A 13,105-nucleotide genomic window follows, 5' to 3' on the forward strand; every position below is an offset into this window, starting at 1 on the left:
TGAAGAATTGTTTAATAACAGATTTTTCTCTCTGTCTCCTCAGACTGAGTGGCTGTAACCTCTCAGAGAGAAGCTGTGAAGCTCTGTCCTCAGTTCTCAGCTCCCAGTCCTCCAGTCTCAGAGAACTGGACCTGAGTAACAACAACCTGCAGGATTCAGGAGTGAAGCTTCTCTCTGCTGGACTGAAGAGTCCAAACTGCAACCTGGAAACTCTCAGGTAACTCTGGGCACTTGACAAATTGCTGCATCTTAGGTGCAAAAAGAAACATTATTACAGATCCCAGCAGTTGCTTGGCTTTCTTATTTATTCCACATGTTACAAATCCATCCATCCATCCATCCATCCAGCAATCAGTTCAGACCTTGGGTTCTACCTCAATGTTCTCATTTTCTCATCATGTGATGAATTGTGTCTCTGCAGCTTATCAGGCTGTTTGGTCTCAGAGGAAGGCTGTGCTTCTCTGGCCTCAGCTCTGACCTCCAACCCCTCCCATCTGAAAGAGTTGGACCTGAGCTGCAATCATCCAGGAGACTCAGGAGTGAAGCTGCTGTTGGCTGGACTGAAGGATCCACACTGGAGACTGGAAGCTCTCAGGTATGGAGGAACCTGCTGCAGGAGCAGAGAAGGTCTGATAGAGGAGGAAGAGGGAGAAATGTCTTTAGTCAGTCTGCTGGGAAACATGTTTTTCTCCAAAATCTGTTTATTGTCTTTTACATTCCAAAAGAGACACAGACAAGTAACTCACAAGTGCACAAAACCCCTAACAAAACCAAAAGAAAACACATTAACAACTTAAACATTCAAGGTGACAAACAATTGATTACAGTGAGACAGAGTACTTTAAGTTTATTATCTCAGGGTGTATGTTGAGACTTAGTCCAAGAGATTTAATCTCAGTCCACAAGCTAGGTATGAGGTGATGGCAACTTCCTCCCTGGTTCTAGGCATCTAGGCAACAGTGTTTTAGTTTCGTACGTTTTTCGAGCCAGTGAGTACATTTGGTATTAACATGAGGATAACAGACTTATAGCCACTATAAAAATAAAAACATAAGCAAAATTAACTAGAGTACGTTCAGTCAATCATCATTATGAGTATTTATATTTTCCAAGAGTAGCAAAAATTTTCCCATATCTTTTGGAATACACAATATTTACCCTGAATCATAAAGGTGAGTTTCTCCAAGGCAAGAGAGCTTGATAATTTACACATCCAAGTTTTTAATTGGGGTCTGGTTACAGATTTCCAGGACTGGCTGTACTATATTTGGCCTGCACCAAACAGTAAATTATGGACTTTTGATCAACCTTGCTTATTTGAGTTTGAGTGGGAAAAATCCCTAAGATACACAACCAGGACAGGGATTAAGTTTGTTACCGACGATAAGTGAAATTTTATCCAAAACCTCCTTCCAAATATTCTGAATCTCAGGACTTTCCCAAAGGCAGTGAATCAATTTGTCTTTATCTCCACATTTAGCACATGTATCCAGAATGTTGGAATTAAATTTATTTAGTAATGTTGGAGTAACATATGTTCTCATCAACCATTTGTATTGGATTAACTTAAATTGAGTATTAATAGTGTGTCTGTGCCTTCAGACAGGCCCTCTGCCATTCCTCTACTGATATATTACATTTCAAGTCTTCACACCAGGCCAGTCTTTTGTGTTGTGAGGATGTCTGGGATTCTGTCTCTGATGATGTTATAAAAGCAGGATATTAGGTCCTTCTTCAAATGGTAATTTGTTGCCAGTTCTTCTATAGAAGTAAGACTAGGTAATGTTAGTGTCATGAATTGCAGTGGTGAGGTGGTGAGGCAGACACAGATGGACCCAGGTAAATGTATAATGGTGATTTAATGGACAAAATCCAAATAGTCCAAACAGCAGCATGACTGGACACACAAAGGACTGAGTGCACATTAGACAAGGACCCGACAAAGACGCAGACACAGAGGTGGCATTAAATACAGAGGGTAATCACAGAACGAGACACACCTGGGAACAATCAAGGGGGAGACAGGACAACACGGAGACTCAACGACACAGAAAACTCTAAAAAAACACAGAAAAACACAGATCCTGACATACTTTTGAGTACCCAAGACAAAACTTCTGATTTGCATAGACTTAAAAAAATGTTTAGTTGGAATGTCAAATTTTTGTTTCAAATCTTCAAAACTCATCATAATCCCTTTATCAAATAAATCTGAAATTTTGCATAAACCTTTAGCATACCATGTTTTAAAACCCATGTCTTTCCTACCTGGTTCAAATGTCATGTTTCCCCAGATCGGGGAGAATTGGGATATTGTTGGTATTTCATTTTGAATTTATGTACATCATACCATACTTGGATAGTGTTTTTAACAAATGGGTTTGAAGTATTTTTTAATAACTCTTTGCATTTCCTTGAGTATAGATATGAGATTAGGGATAAAGGAGTGGTATTTATATTTTCTATATTTACCCACGACAGATCAGCTGCTGAAAACCAGCAGGATGCGCTAGAGAGCTGAGCAGCCCAATAATACCACTTGAAATTTGGCACACCGAGCCCTCCTCTGTCATATGGAAGATATAATAATGATAAACGTAATCTGGCTCGTCTGTTGTTCCAAATGAAGTTATTTAGGATGGTTTGACTTTTTGTAAAAAAAAATGTCAGGAGGATTAAGAGGGATAGTCTGGAAAAGATATAGGAATTTAGGGAGAACGTTGATTTTGAGAATATTTATACGGCCAATCATAGATATAGGTAAGGTAGACCATCTATCAAGTGATTCCATTATTGAATTAACCACCGGCGTGTAATTTGCCCGAACCAGATCATCTATGTTTGCAGTAATTTTTATGCCTAAGTAAGTAAGGCTGTCTTTTGCCACCTGAAATGTTGTGAATTGGAGGATTGTTTCTTTCTGCCTGTTTTAAAAATAGGATGACGGATTTAGATTTGTTAAGTTTATAACCAGAAATATAACTAAACTCATTGATAGTTTTAAGTAGTTGGGGGATTGAGCAATTTAGATTGGACAACATTAACATAATATCATCGGCAAATAGTCCAATTTTAGATTCAAAATTTTTTATTCTGACAACTTGTATGTTTTGATTTTTCCTTATGGCAATAGCCAGTGGTTCAATTCCCAGAACAAAGAGGAGGGTGAGAGGGGACAGCCTTGACGTGTCCCCTACCTAGATTAAATGATTTAGATACAATGTTATTACTTATAACTGAGGCAGAGGCTTTATTATAAAGTATTTTAATCCAGTTTATGAAATAACTACCAAAACCGAATTGAGAGAGAACTTTGTAGAGATAATTATGTTCCACTCTATCCAATGCTTTTTCTGCATCAAGTGAAAGCAAAGCTGTATCTGTCATGTTTTGGTTTACTCGATTAACCCACATGCGCAGAACACACTAGAGAGACCAAAGTAAGTTCAATGATTTATTATAAACACGGTGCAAAATGTGAATAACATCCAGGATGTGACACTCGGGAGGGTGGAACCGGACCAACGGTCTTCCTGAAGAGGAACACAGAAGTGAGAACAGAGTGACGGGAGGGAAACGGAAGTTCAGCGGTTCGAGGCCTTACTTGCTGGTGGATAAAGCGGAGCTGAGAGGGATAGGCAGCATGGTGGATCAGGGGTTGGAGCAGCGAGGACGGGCGACGGCGGCGTTGGAGGGCGGACAGGTGAGACAGACTCTTCGGGAAACAAGGAGGATCAGGTCATGTGGTCTCGATGATTCTTCCGGCCACTGGGAATCCAGACGGACAGAATGCCGGCAGCTCCGCGGCAACGAAACCTGAGGCGAGGCCACAAGGGCAGAATTTTAGAACAGAGCAGGTGGTCTGAGGTCAGCAATAAACTGGATCTACCATTTATAAGCTAACACTCTGGCACTAGAGTGTAGACGATGTCCTCCTGAAATACTCCTCCCAACAAGGTAAGTGGCAGCAGGTGTGCCGGTAGGATCCACCGACCATGCCCACCACAATGTTCCTGAACGCCCCCTGGTGGAGAAGGCCACAGGAACCTCATCCAGTCCTCCGGAGATCCACAACAGTACCTCCCCCTCAACGACCGCCACTAGGCGGTCCACCAGACCCCGAAGGGAGAGAGGAACGGTAGTCCGAAATGAGGGAAGGGTCCAAAATGAAGGAGCCGGGAACCCACTGGCGAGCCTCCGGACCATAACCCTCCCAGTCCACCAGGTATTGCCAGCCCCGGCCCCTCTTTTGGGAGTCAACAATGCGGCGGACGGAATAGACAGGGCCACCTTCAAAATCACTGGCGGGAGGAGGGGGATCCAGTGGCGGGCACAAGGGACTGGTCAACACAGGCTTAATCCGAGACACATGAAATGTAGGATGAACAGCAAGTGAAGGCGGCAGACGGAGACGCACCGCGTCTGGTGGTTAAAAAGCTCCTCGGTGGCAAGGCTCCGGGGGTGGATGAGATCCGCCCGGAGTTCCTTAAGGCTCTGAATGTTGTAGGGTTGTGTTGGCTGACGCGACTCTGCAATATCGCATTGACATCGGGGGCAGTTCCCCTGGACTGGCAGACCGGGGTGGTGGTCCCCCTGTTCAAAAATGGGGACTGGAGGGTGTGCTCCAATTATAGAGGGGTCACACTCTTAAGCCTCCCTGGCAAGGTCTACTCAGGAGTCCTGGAGAGGAGGGTCCGTCGGATAGTCGAACCTCGGATCCAGAAAGAGCAGTGTGGTTTTCGTCCTGGTCGTGGAACACTGGACCAGCTCTACACCCTCGGCAGGGTCCTGGAGGGTGCATGGGAGTTTGCCCAACCAGTCTACATGTGTTTTGTGGACTTGGAGAAGGCGTTCGACCGTGTCCCTCGGGGAGCCCTGTGGGGGGTTCTCCGGGAGTATGGGGTACCGGGCCCTTTGATACGGGCTGTCAGGTCCCTGTATGACCGGTGTCAGAGTCTGGTCCGCATTGCCGGCAGTAAGTCGGGCTCGTTTCCGGTGAGAGTTGGACTCCGCCAGGGCTGCCCTTTGTCACCGATTCGGTTCATTACTTTCATGGACAGAATTTCTAGGCGCAGCCAAGGTGTTGAGGGGATCCGATTTGGTGGCCTTAGGACAAACCTGGGCATTGTACGGCCCCCGGGCCGCATACGGCCCTTTGATTGACTCTGACCGGCCCGTGTAACGTTAATTGGAAATTACAAAATAAACATATTTTCTTATTTTACCTGATGCATGGACTGAAGCTGCATTGCTTTTATTTTGAAGTTGTTTTTTATTTACGTACATGATGACGCAAAACGTATATTGAGGCATGTGCGTGATTTGATCGTTGTCACTAGCAAGTCACAAGAGGACTTTAGCCCTCAGAAATGTCTGCTCATGCTAAAAAAATAAAGGTAGATGCCGATTGCAGGGTTTTCAACAAAAATTGGACTGCTAAGTATTTATTTACTGAAGTGAGAGGTAAAGCCGTGTGTTTAGTTTGCGGGGAGCAGATCGCCGTGTTTAAGGACTACAATTTGAGTCGGCATTACGAGACAAAACACGGGGAGAAATACAAGAACGTGACTGATGCTGAAAGGGCGCGGACATCGGAAGCTTTGCTAGCTAAACTGCAAAAGCAGCAAGGCTTTTTTACCAAGCTTCACACATCCAGGGATGCAGCAACCAAGACCAGCTTTGTGATAGCTCACAAAATCGCTAAAACCAGTAAGCCATTCTCGGAGGGGGAGTTTATCAAAGAGTGCTTGGTGGACTCCACAGCTTTAATATGCCCTGAAAAAAAAGAAGAATTTGAGAAAGTCCCGCTCTCCAGGCGAACCGTGACGAGAAAGGTCGAGGACATATTGTGCAATCTGGAGCTTCAGCTGCAACGTGAAGTGGCAAATTTTGACTTTTTCTCCTTGGCTTTGGATGAAAGCTGTGATGTCCGTGACACAGCCCAGTTACTTGTATTTGTCCGCGGGATAACGCCGGACTTCAAGATTACGGAGGAGCTGGCAGCAATGCGGTCGATGAAAGGAACAACTACAGGGAGCGATCTCTTCATGGAGGTGAATGCGTGCATGGACACACTGGGACTGAAATGGGACAGACTGGCAGGTGTCTGTCCCACGGACAGACACCTGCCCAACGGACGGTTGTCCAAATTTTACAGGGAAAAATGTGGGACTTTTAAAACGTATGCAAGATAAAGTGGCTGAAATCGACGCAGATCAGGAATTAATATTTTTGCATTGTATTATACACCAACATGTGTTGTGCAAGTCGGTGCTAAAAATGAACCATGTTATTAATGTTGTTAGTAACATAGTAAACTTCATTAGGGCACGGGCATTGAATCACAGACAGTTTGTCGCACTTTTGGAGGACCATGCGTCTGAGCATAGTGACATCAGTTACCACACACCTGTCAGATGGCTCAGCCTGGGCAAAGTGCTAAAAAGAGTTTGGGATCTGAAAACAGAGATTCGAGAGTTTTGTGAGATGAAAGGCAAAGACATCCCAGAGCTCTCAGATGAGGACTGGATGGCAGATTTTGCATTTGCTGTTGATGTGACCGCACTGATGAATGACCTGAATACCAAACTGCAAGGCAGGGGCCTTTTTGTTCATGAAATGCACACCCTGGTGAAGGCTTTCATGAAAAAGATGTTGTTTCTTTCAAGCCAACTGGAGAACAACAATCTCACTCACATGCAAACCCTGAAAGAAGTCACACCATCAGCCGATCACCTCCGCAGGTACTCATCCATGTTAGGAGCATTGCATTGTGAGTTTTCAAGGAGATTTGAAGATCTCAGGACAATCGAGGATGAAATGCACATGATTTCCTCTCCCTTTACCTGCAGTGTGGATAATGCACCCAGTGATGTTCAGCTGGAACTCATTGACCTGCAGTCTGATGCAGTACTGGCAGAGCTCTTTAAATCAGGATCTCTGCTGGATTTCTACTCTTCTCTCAAGGAGGAGAACTTTCCAAACATGAAGAGACATGCTCAGAAGATGTTGGTTCTCTTTGGCTCTACCTACATATGTGAACAAACATTTTCAATGATGAAGTTCATGAAATCCAGTTACAGATCATCTCTCACTGACGATCATCTGTCAGCTGTGCTTCGCATCTCCACCTCAGACATTCAACCTGATTTTGATGCACTCGTTAAAGCCCAGCAGAGACTAGATTTCTCTCACTGAACAAGAAAAAATAACTTAAAAATGTAAAAAGTTTTAAATGGTTGAGTTGTGCATGATTTTAATTATATTGTGGTTATTTTTATTTGCATGTTTAGCGTGTTTTTATGATGCCGTTTTAGGGATTAATTGCCTTTCCCATTATTTTGTGAAATTCGCTTGAATAAATTACATTTTTTGGAAGGCAACCTCATGTTTTCATTGCTTAATTATAACATGTACTCTTACCAGCTTGTCAAAACAATGCTATTTACTGCTTTTTACAAAGAAGTACAGTTCATATTATGCAGAATTGAGATCAGCCTTTTGGCCGGCCCTCCACATTATTTTCTTTTTCTCATGTGGCCCCATGGAAAAAATAATTGCCCACCCCTGCCTTAGGATCTCATCTCTGCTTTTTGCAGATGATGTGGTCCTTTTGGCTTCATCAGATCGTGATCTGCAGCTCTCGCTGGAGCGGTTTGCAGCCGAGTGTGAAGCGGCCGGGATGGGGATCAGTGCCTCCAAATCCGAGGCCATGGTCTTGAGCCGGAAAAGGGTAGAGTGCCTTCTCTGGGTCAAGGGGGGTGTCCTGCCCCAGGTGGAGGAGTTCAAGTATCTCGGGATCTTGTTCACGAATGAGGGAAGAAGGGAGCGGGAGGTCGACAGGCGGATTGGCGCAGCGTCTGCTGTCTAGCGGGCGCTGTACCGGTCCGTCGTGGTGAAGAGAGAGCTGAGCCAAAGAGCGAAGCTCTTGATTTACCGGTCGATCTACGTTCCCACCCTCATCTATGGTCATGAGCTTTGGGTCATGACCAAAAGAACGAGATCGCGGATACAAGCGGCCGAAATGGGTTTTCTCCGTAGGGTGGCTGGGCTCTCCCTTAGAGATAGGGTGAGAAGCTCAGTCATCCGGGAGGGACTCAGAGTAGAGCCGCTGCTCCTTCACATCGAGAGGAGCCAGTTGAGGTGGCTCGGGCATCTGGCCAGGATGCCTCCTGGACGCCTCCCTGGTGAGGTGTTCCGGGCACGTCCCACCGGGAGGAGGCCCCGGGGAAGACCCAGGACACGCTGGAGGGACTATGTCTCTCGGCTGGCCTGGGAACGCCTCGGGATTTCCCCGGAAGAGCTAGAAGAAGTGGCTGGGGAGAGGGAAGTCTGGGCCTCCCTTCTGAAGTTGCTACCCCTGCGACCCGACCTCGGATAAGCGGAAGAAGATGAATGGATGAATGGATATATATAGCTATAACTATTATGGGTAGTTGAGTGGCAAGAATATTCTTTCTTTGTTGGATTCTGTACTCTCCATATATCTCTTAAGTTTAGTTCAGACATAAAATGTTGTATAACCCATCTACTTTTAGGGTGGGACAAATCTAAACCCGATGATCGGTCGAGATTAGGATCTAAAGTACAGTTAAAATCTCCACCAAAGATCACATCACCGTGTAAAGCTGTAATAGAGAGAAACAAATTATTGTAGAAATCAGGGTCATCTATATTAGGACCATACAGGTTAACCAAAATTAAGTTTTGGTTCATGTTAGGTAAATTGTATTATTAGTAATTATCAAATATTTGTTGTATCATGTAGCCTTGTAGTTACATTTAGATCATGTTCCTGTGTGTTAAATAACTTTGATTCTATCCTGAGACTTCCCTGGGAAATAGGGGTGACAGCTACTCTCAGCAGCTGTTGCCCTGCAGGACTTCCTATGAGAGACGGAGACCTGAGTGAAGTTGGCCCCCCCACCTTCTTCAAATTAGACAAAATTGGTGTCGATCAACTCGGCTACGTTTGTGCTGGTTTGTGCAGCAAAGATTTTCATTTGTGCAGCTATCATTTTAAAGATATTAAGAGGGCTGGTTGACCTTTGATGACCTCTAAAACATTTCTTAATATCTTTAAAATGATAGCAGCACAAATGAAAATTTTTGCTCCACAAACCAGCACAAACGTAGCCGAGTTGATTGACACCAATTTTGTCTAATTTGCAGAAGGTGGGGGGGCCAACTTCACTCAGGTGAGACGGAGGTGTTAATTGCTCCCAGCAGAGTTTTACAAGCCTGACAATAAACTCTGCTCTGTGCTTCTTTGTGATACAAAGCCGTTGCTTTGAAGCTATACAACGTGTCTTATTTCACACCGTGCCTGGAGCAAGAAAGATTTAGGGTATAGATAACATGTGTCTAGAAAGTGAATGTCTTTAAGCGCTGCAACTATGTGATGAGCTGTTTTCCCCTCCACCCTTTTAGAGTTGCAGCGCCCCGTGTGGCAGGGTTCCTAAAATCAATAAAAGAGAGGAACAGACAGATGTGTTTCAGAGCGGTTGGAGATTTGTAACTGAAAGCACATCTCTGTCTGCTCTCCTCGCGAGAAACAAAGAATCTAACTCTCTTGTCTTTCCTATGTTTGTTTAATAGGTATTTAGACCTGACAGTTCATCAGTGAGGCTTGGATTATTATGAATCTCCCAGCAGGATCTATGATGGTCCTTTTTATACAAATAGGTAAAGATTTATGAAGAAGAATTGCCACGCCCCCAGCATGTGGAGAAAATGAGCTGGAAAATACTTGACCTGTCCATCTTCTTCTTAGACGTGCAACTTGGTTTGTAAGTAAATGTGTTTCTTGGATAAAAACCACTTTTGGATGGTATTGTTTAAGTCTATTCATGACTTTTTTGAGTTTGATCAATTTCCTAAGGCCTCTTACATTCCAGGAGATCACATCAACAATGGACTCAGTACTCATCTGCTTAATGTCCATTTATCATCTTTCTGTTTTTTGTCTCAACTGTAGGAACTTGAAATTTACAACTTGAAGAACATTGCACCTTGAGAACACTGAACATTTACAAACACAAAAGACTTTCCTGAGATTTCCCACCAGTGGGAATCTCCACCTCCCCTTCCCCTCTATTCTGTGACTTGGCTTTGCTACTGATCCCAGAACAACAGGAGCAGAAAAAACGTTTACTTAAACAACTCGCACCTCAACCTTAAACTGCGAACCCCGACCATGGTATCTAAAACTGATTCCCCACCGCTAAGAGGGGGAGACTTAGTGGAAATGTGTATTGTCCAGGATCACCGATCAATTGGAGTATTGATCCTTATTAGACCTCGCTGGCGCCATCTAGCGTGTAAATGTGGTTACCCGTCAGTTTGTTTTGTTTCCCGTATAAATTTCTCCACCTCCGTTGGCGTGTGGAAGAGGAAGCTTTTACCGCAGTGGAAAATCCTCATCTTTGCTGGGAATATCAGTCCAAAGTTTATATTCAGATTACGGAGTTGTTGTTTCACCCGGTCGTTTTGTTTCCGTTGTTTCACCACATCCGCGGATAGCAGGGAAGAACATCACATGGCCGCCGTTGTACATCACCTTTCCTTTCAGACGGGCTGCAGTCATCACCCTCATCTTGTCTTGATAGTTTAGTTATTTCACGATGATCACGCGTGGCGGGCGGCCTGGAGCTCTCTGGCCCTGCAGCCTGTGGGCCCACTCGATAATGGGGGGGATGGAAACGCGTCCCGCCCCAGGACCTCCATCAGCCAGGTCTGCAGAAAAGCAGCGATGTCCCCTTGCTCTGTCTTCTCGGGTAAACCCACGAGTCTCAGGTTGGATCTTCTGTTTTCAAGCTCGTCCACCTTCAAAGCGAGATCCTGGGTTTTCTTTTGTATGGTCGCTTCTTTGCCTGTTAATGAGGCGACGCCGTCCTCCAGGTTGCTAATGCGGGATTCTGCAGAGGTAAACCTCTCGAGGAATACTCCAACTGTGTCTTTAATTTCTTGATTTGAAGTTATAATCTCCCGTAGTTGCCTGGTAAAGTGAGTTTTCAAGGCTTGGATAGCTTCCAGGAGGTTAGCTTCAGAGGTCAGGGAGCTAGCGTTAGCCTCCTCCATGTATCGGTTTCCGCTTCGCTTCCAGCGTCGGATCCCTCTTTGCTGGTTGTTTTCGCTTTTAATTTGTTTACTCGGCATCTTGGCAGGTTGAATTGAATCCCAGGGAGTTTGCTCGTACGAAAAATATCTTAGCAGTAGTCTAGATATCTAAATGCAGGATATATTGGTCGGAGCTCAGAGCCCAGCAGCTGCTCAGTAAGACGCCATAACCGGAAGTCCCTGCTGGGAAACATTTAGTTTGAAGCTAAATAGTTAGCTTGTTGCTCAAAGGAACAGCTTTTGTCAGTTGCTGCTCAGTTTTCCATCTCTGTATCCAAGCAGTTAAAAAGGGAAAGATGAAATCTGAGATTCTCTCTGCTTTGCTTGAAGCTGGTGTTTTCCCTCAAACCAGCTCTGATGCTGATATTCAGCCTAGATTTCCACTGGACTCTTTCTGTTAAAACTGACACTGGATTCATTTAGTTCATGGTGGATTGTAATATTTATCTTGCCAGCCTCCTTGTTGTCTGTTGTTCAATCCTTCAAGACAGGAGAACCATCTACAAAATGATCCAGTTCACAATAAAAGTCAACATAAAAATATGTGAAGTAAAAAGTCCTTTCAATCTTTCCAAGAAGAAAATTCTTGACTGGAAATAAAGAAATAAATATTTCTGATTTGTTTAATAACAGATTTTTCTCCCTGTCTCCTCAGACTGAGTGGCTGTAACCTCTCAGAGAGAAGCTGTGAAGCTCTGTCCCCAGTTCTCAGCTCCCAGTCCTCCAGTCTCAGAGAACTGGACCTGAGTAACAACAACCTGCAGGATTCAGGAGTGAAGCTTCTCTCTGCTGGACTGAAGAGTCCAAACTGCATCATGGAAACTCTCAGGTAACTCTGGGCACTTGACAAATTGCTGCATCTTAGGAGCAAAAAGAAACATTATTACAGATCCCAGCAGTTTATTGGCTTTCTTATTTATTCCACGTGATACAAATCCATCTATCCATCCATCCATCCATCCATCCATCCATCAGTTCAGACCTTGGGTTCTATCTCAATGTTCTCATGTTCTCATCATGTGATGAATTGTGTGTCTGCAGCTTATCAGGCTGTTTGGTCTCAAAGAAAGGCTGTGCTTCTCTGGCCTCAGCTCTGACCTCCAACCCCTCCCATCTGAAAGAGTTGGACCTGAGCTACAATCATCCAGGAGACTCAGGAGTGAAGCTGCTGTCGGCTGGACTGAAGGATCCACACTGGAGACTGGAAGCTCTCAGGTATGGAGGAACCTGCTGCAGGAGCAGAGAAGGTCTGATAGAGGAGGAAGAGGGAGAAATGTCTTTAGTCAGTCTGCTGGGAAACATTTAGTATGAAGCTGAATGTTTAATTTGATAATTAAATATTTAGACGCCTCATCTGGAGGCAGAGATCATTACCCAGTTTTCTGGAATATTCTCCAGACTAAGAACGGCTCACAAGGAAAATTAAAGAGTGGGATGGGTTTAATAGTTTAATAGGGACTCTGACTAAATTAATAAAAGAAGTTCAGTTAGATTTCCATGATGATCTACTGATGACAGAAAGGACTTTAAAACAATATTTGATGGAGCTCCAGACCAATCAGCCCCAAGAAGCAAAGATGAGAAGAAAAGTAACTCCATGTTGGTCAGATGGATGTTTAAAAGTTATGGGAGAGAAAAATAAAGAACTTTAGATTTTAAACAAAACTCACAACGTTCAGGATTTAATAAAATATAAATTACATAAAAAGTGAAGAAAACTATTCATGAGGCAAAGAAAGAAAGTGAGAATTTTAACAGTTTCATCCATTTAGTAGTTTGATCTCCACCAGGGGGCGACATCTGGAAAATGATCCAAAGAATGAAAGGAATCAGGAGAGAATGGAAATCCCTTGTTTTCCAGAGGAAATGAAGAAATGCAGTGAATGATGGTGAAAAAGTAGAATTGTGCTCTGTTGACTGTGGTAGAAATGAAAAACAATAATAAGACCTTTTAGACAGATCCAAGAAAAAAACTAATGTGTTTAGG

The 13,105-nt window shown here is 44.1% G+C and overlaps 1 protein-coding gene and 1 long non-coding RNA gene across 2 annotated transcripts in view; both read left to right on the top strand.

Annotated features, from left to right (window-relative positions):
• The window catches only part of LOC111609430 (NACHT, LRR and PYD domains-containing protein 3-like), a 65,123-nt gene that overhangs the window by 16,597 nt on the left and 35,421 nt on the right, over nucleotides 1–13,105 (top strand). The window lies entirely within an intron of this gene.
• On the top strand, nucleotides 554–11,813 carry LOC111609446. The gene is made up of 3 exons (XR_002753123.1): nucleotides 554–595; nucleotides 9,685–9,788; nucleotides 11,774–11,813. It is a non-coding gene; the product is annotated as an uncharacterized LOC111609446 (long non-coding RNA).

The sequence above is a fragment of the Xiphophorus maculatus genome, chromosome 8 (assembly GCF_002775205.1).
Source record: "Xiphophorus maculatus strain JP 163 A chromosome 8, X_maculatus-5.0-male, whole genome shotgun sequence".
NCBI classification, from domain to species: Eukaryota; Metazoa; Chordata; class Actinopteri; order Cyprinodontiformes; family Poeciliidae; genus Xiphophorus; species Xiphophorus maculatus.